We start from the raw sequence: 6275 nt of genomic DNA on the forward strand, positions 1-6275 counted from the left end.
GGATTGGGACCCACATATCTTTTATACATTTCAGGCCTTCCTGTACAAGTTGGGGGTCCCACCTTTCTTAAGCATCATCATTAATTATTTACACAGATTAACATAAGGCAATTTATCCATTAGGCAGTCTATCACCGGTACTTAGCTACATGAATTAACATAAGACAACTGCCTGTTTTTCCACCGTTCACAGATGATTTGCTATACATTTCAAAGAGAGATTAATACCGCGATATCCCGAGTTTACAATTCATTTATATGCTAGGATGTTCTTTTGATCTCTGAATTATCAGAATATAGCATAGCCAGGGACTGTTAATTACATTGTTGACCACTACCCCTATATATGTAAATACACAAAAACATAAACATTATCTCCCCACATGTCTGTACGGGTTGAATTTGACTCATTTATTTTGCAGGATGTTTAACCCTTTCTGGCCATGCATCACAATATTATGAACCAACTTAGCATGTACAGGTTCCTACAGATGGTGGGTGACCCTCACCAGCATTGGAAGTTTGCCTGGGTTTAGATAAGCATCAACAAGTCAAATGCTTATTTGGCTGTCCTAAACTGCTCTGAGCATCCTATTATTTTTGGTACTTGTCTCCCCCTGACTCATTTGCTCATCTCATCTACTCATTCTATCTTAACTCAAGGAATATGAACATCATTTTCTACGTATTTGTATAGGAGCTAGCACAATGGGACCCTGGCCTAGTTGGCTTTTGGGTACTACAACATTCCGAGTGTTAAATAATTGCGTATTTTTATGTTTAAAGAATATTAAAGTTGCAAGTCAAGGACTCAAAGGTTAGGAAATGCCAGAATTAAGGTTGCCTGCGTGTGATGGGGCTTGACCCCATCACCTGCAAGGCAATGGAAAGGACCCAGTGAGTCATGGTCTGCACATGTAGGGAGTAACTAATTGCCTCCTAGATAGAGGAGGTGGAGCTAAGCCCTATAATCAGAGTAAAGGAGCTCACTGGGGAAGACTGCAAAGAAGACTGGTTCCTCTGATGGAGAGAAGCCCTGGCCTAGGGCTTAACAGGTAGGGAACTAGAGTGAAGCCTGAGAGGGGTGGAAGGGCTATTAATTTGAGATTTGTTTGTATCTTTATTTGAAATTGTTTATGCTACCCTGGAAAGGGCCGAGACTTTTATAGATGTTGCCTGAAAATGGCCTAGGAACTGGCCAGTAGAAGGGGTGTAAAGGTTAAGTCCCGGGCAGTGCCGCATCCAGGCACAAGGGGTGCCCTAGAAGTGAGGATGCACACTGACACATGGTACCCAAAGTGGGGTTTGGAGACCCCGCTCTGAGGAAGGTGGGAGATACCAACTGCCTTAAAGATGAGGGGTAGACTGATTCTCTTTTAGGGAGGGGGAAGATGGATGATGTATTCCTTATGCTGTGGCAGCCCAACAGGAACGGACACATGCTCTTTTGTTGCACCTACTACGAGGGCAGCAACAAGCTCAGACAACAATGCTTCCTGCAATGCCTAGAAAATGGAGACCAGGGACCCAGGTAGTCTGTCTAATGGAGAGAAAGCCTGGGCTAGGGCTTAACAAACAGGATATGACAGAGGAACTAAGGTGAAGCCTGAGAGGGACGGAAGGGCTGTTAATTTGGACTTGTTCATGCTACCCTGGAAGGGATTTGGAATTTTATAGACACAGACTGAGAAAGGTCATTGCAGGCCAAGGAACTGGCCGCTCGTGGGGGTGCAAAGGTGAAGTCCCCCGCAATGCTGCATCCAGGAGAGGTGAGGGAGAACCCTAGAGGTGAGGACACATGCTTCCAATGAACAACATCAATATGGCCCCCTTGTGAGTATGTATTATGATAGTCTTTAATCACATGACCACATACTGTATTTTCCACTGGAATGAGGCAGGGGTCCTGTAGAAATAATAGTATGTGACCATGTAATTAAAGACTGTATCATACTGCATATCGTACCGGGGCTGAATTAAAGTTGCACAAGCTACCTGAATTCTGGCATTCCCTAACTTTTGAGTGCTTGACTTTGCAACCTTAACGTAGTGGGGGTTTTTAAATGTAGTGGGTTTTTTTTAAATTTAATATGTAATTTGTAAAGTTCTTTGAATGTCCTTTGGGATGAAAGGTGCCCTACAAATTATTAATAGTAGTTTAGTGAATATGCATAAGTGTGAGTTCCCTTGTGCAGCATCAATGAGTTGTAGCTAGGGCATGACATCCCATAAGGGCTATCATAAATAGCAGTTCTTTGGGAACATGTAAATATATATATTTCCAAACAAAAAAAATTACTGAAAAAGAACTAATATGAAATGGTGTTTCAGCAGAGCACAGCTAACACCCTCTGGCCCTTCCCAATTATACCTCCCACTCAACCGTAACTTTGCCTGCAAACTGTGCAAATATACAGGCAAAGGTCAAATCTGTATAAATGGACTAGTCTGGGAAGCCATATTCTTCACAGGTGTGTTTGTCTGTTTGAATTCAAAGCTAGCATGCTGGTTTGTCGGGGTGTATGTAACGATGTTCATGAGGTAGTATAAAATAGACAGAGAGACTAAATCTATTACCTGTGTTTTATTCTATATTGAATAGTTACTGGTGATGTAAGCTGACAGGCAAATACTCTGCAGAAGAGGAAAAAAGATTTCTTAATGTTAAATCAATGATTCATTCACTCTTTTCATGATTATTGCAAAGTATTTGGACCTGTAATGACTCCTATGGCTGCAACATAGTTTAATCAAAGTGGTGGTGGGGGGAAAATCCAGTCCACAGGGAGATACTGACACTTCTTTCCATGTCTGTAAAACAAAGACTGTTTTGCTTCCAAGTCTTTGGGAAAGCTACCAGAATCACTGGGAGCACTGGACACTTCAGTACAGAAAAATGGATGCTATTTCTCCTTCAGGAACACTACGGAGGCAGATAAACCTACACAAGTAACAAATGACGACCACAGCAGACTGGCTCATAGCGATTAACTGGCTGTAAACAGCCTTGATCTGCAGCCCACTGAAGTAGATGAGAATCTTCCCTTTGACTTCAATGCCCTTTGGATCAAGCGCTTAATGATTACCTATAGTTTGATTAGCTGTACCCCAGTAGGGTACCCCACTAGTTTGCAATCTCTAAGTTCACGCATCCATCTAGCTAAAATAAGACACAGCTGCTGGTGTCCCTGGCTGGGTTAGAACCTTGACCTCAAGCCCAAATAAGGAGCAGTACCCCAAGATGTACAGTCTAGTTTCTGCTTCCCCCTTGCTTCCAGTGGGAAGCAAACTGTGCCAGCTTTTTCCTTAGGCTGGATTACTTCCTCCTCTGCAGTGACTTGGCTGTGGGGGCTGGTGCAGAAGAACAGCAGCCCACTGGCAACTGATCTCTTCATCACCCTGCAGAGTCCATCAATGTGCATAGCCCATGGAGGTGAGTCTTGCTTCCCTGCATCGGCATTCAGTCAGGCTCACAACAAGCTCCAGGTAGTCTCTTTGGGTGGGGGGGTCTGGATAGGAAAAGACTTATAAGGGGAAAATTATCAGTGTAAATGGAGAGGTTATTTGTACAGGTATTGGAGCCCACGGGTCCCAAGGGTAACTTCTGTACTTACAATAAAAGTTTAATTTGTCTCGGTACTTGGGGATGCGTGAACCAAGACTTGAGCAGCGGAAAGACCAAAGAGCAGAGACTCTGCTCTCCTAGAGTCCTGCGGTGGTAGGGAGGTGTAGGAGGGGGAATGTTGACCCTATGAATAGGTGGGGTTAAGGAAGAAATATTTGCAGTGCAGCATCCTTTTTCCTGCATGAGGCCTCCTGAAATGTGCGAGAGTCTGATTTGTGCTGCTCAGGTCCTGAAGCTGTGCAACTCCCATCCTCGAACCCTTGCGTCCCTGTCCGGACCACCACCCACACACCTCTCTGCTGCATCCATCAATGGCAGCATGCCTGGTTCCTGGGCCTGAGCTGCCATTATCCGCACTCTATGACCCTTCTGATGGGGTAACAGACTGCAGAGGGACAGCTGAGGCTATGCCTAGCTGCGTTAGCCAAGCTGTCATTTTTATGTGGACTTCAGCTCATGAAGGAGGGGCAGGTGCTGGCTGCACAACGAGAAAAAGCAAAGAAAGCGGAAAGTATGGCCTGAATCCCTAAATGACACAAAGATCACTGTTTAACCTTTAAAATGCCCAATTATTTAAAGGAAATTCATTAATTTACACTTTCATCAGATGCATTCATCCGATGAAGTGAGCTGTAGCTCACGAAAGCTTATGCTCAAATAAATTTGTTAGTCTCTAAGGTGCCACAAGTACTCCTTTTCTTTTGTGAATACAGACTAACATGGCTGCTACTCTGAAATCTGTTAGGCCAATATGTTAATATCATTTTTGGTCCTCCCTTTCCAACATTTTAGTGGCATTTTTGAATAACAGTCTTACTCTCTTCTGGGAGTCTTGTTTCCTCCATTTACACCTACACTCTGACCACACTTTAAAATATACAAAGTCAAAGATACAAATCCCCAAAATACAAAGTCATGGCCCCTTGTGCCAACCTCCCCACCCACCAGTCCTTTGCTGGGTCTCCCTGTATGGCAAGACCCATATCCATTCAGCCATAACCTACCTCAGCATAGCCCTTCCTCAGATGCCTATGAAAAGAGATGGACGTTGCATTGTGTCCATAAGGTCAACAAACTCGGCTCTGTGTTGGGATTGAGGAGAGAGCTGAGGACCTCTCATGGAAAACACCCTGGAGCCATCCCCATCTGTTTTAAACCTGGGGACCGATAGCTCAGATTCCTTTGTTGGCTGCTACTTTGGTGACCTCACAGGGAAAGGCAGCTATGTCCCAAACCATTCGGGGATTACTAAAGCAAGACCTACATTCCACCTAGGTACCAACAGGCAGCAAGTGCAACCCGGGCAGCACAATACTAAAGCACTGCTGAATAATCGGGCAGCCATGCTGTGCATTAACTGAAGTTGGTAGATGGACCCAAGAAATGTCCATCCTCATGTACATGACCCTCATGTAGTCCTCTAATGAATCCAAAGGCAGAGGTAACTATAGCTGTCTCTGAAAGAAAAGGTTTTATCCCTTTTCACCAAGCACTGGATAGAAAAAAAGCTGTTTTAGCCACACCTACTAGCTGCTTCTATAAACGTCTTTGGGTCTCGTATGACTCCAAGTTGTACAGCTGAGTAACAAATGGCACACATGCTATGAAGGAGACAGATTGAAATGCTGCCATGTCTTCCAGGTGTTTTGCCCAGTTTACCAGCGTCGTCTACTCCCTCTTCACAATGGCTCTTCAAAGGGAATCTTCTGCTTTCCCTCTTAGCGCAGCTGGCTTTTCAATTAAAATTTAGCTCACAAAGCTGACTTGTGACTTAGTTTAAAGCTCCTTAGTGTTTGTCTACATGGGGCAGTCAGGGAAATTAATCCAAATTAACTAAATGTTAATTTAAAGTGAATTAGTAAATCAGATTTAAAACCCTATGTGTGGAGAGACTCAGGCCAAGTCTATACTACAAAGATTTGTTGGCATTGCTATGTTGGTTAGAGGTATGAAAAAGCCCCCTCCCCAACCCCCCAGCTGACATAGCTATGCCAGAAAAATCCAGCGTAGACACTGCTATCTTAGTGCATGGAAAATGGTGCTAATAGACCAATGGAACTCCTTTTTGTAGGCAAATACTGTGTTTACACTAGAGGACTGTACTAATATAGCTATGGGGGCAGAGCATTTATAGTGTATACAAAGCCCCATTGAGATTTAAAATGGTCTTAATCTGGTTTATCTATCTCAATTCATTTCCAAAGTGGATTAAGCTAATTTGGCATAAGGCACCCTTATTCGGGAATAAGAGCATTTACACAGTGTGCTAATCACAACTATCTGTTCTGCTTTAAATTCACATCCTGCCTTAATCTGAACTAACTTCCCTGTGTAGACAAGCCCTAATTCAAGTTCTTAAACTGCAAAGTTGAGGAGAGGGGCAAATTGTGGCAGTTGAAAGAGAAAGAACCCCTTAAATCCCAACTAATTTATCAGCAGCAGTTTTTTTCTGTCGATTTTCAATGCTTATGCCTACCTGTATATTTTAGACACATAGAGGAAAAAATTACAAGTCTTGCAGAATAAAACAAGAAGAAATTCTAAACATCTTCTTACTCAGTCATCCAACCAGGACTGTCTATAAACAAGATTATCAACAGTCAGTCCCTTAAAACAAACATGCCTCCCCTTCCAATCAACTCCCTACTCA

Source organism: Lepidochelys kempii, chromosome 9, assembly GCF_965140285.1.
Source record: "Lepidochelys kempii isolate rLepKem1 chromosome 9, rLepKem1.hap1, whole genome shotgun sequence".
Classification (NCBI taxonomy): domain Eukaryota; kingdom Metazoa; phylum Chordata; order Testudines; family Cheloniidae; genus Lepidochelys; species Lepidochelys kempii.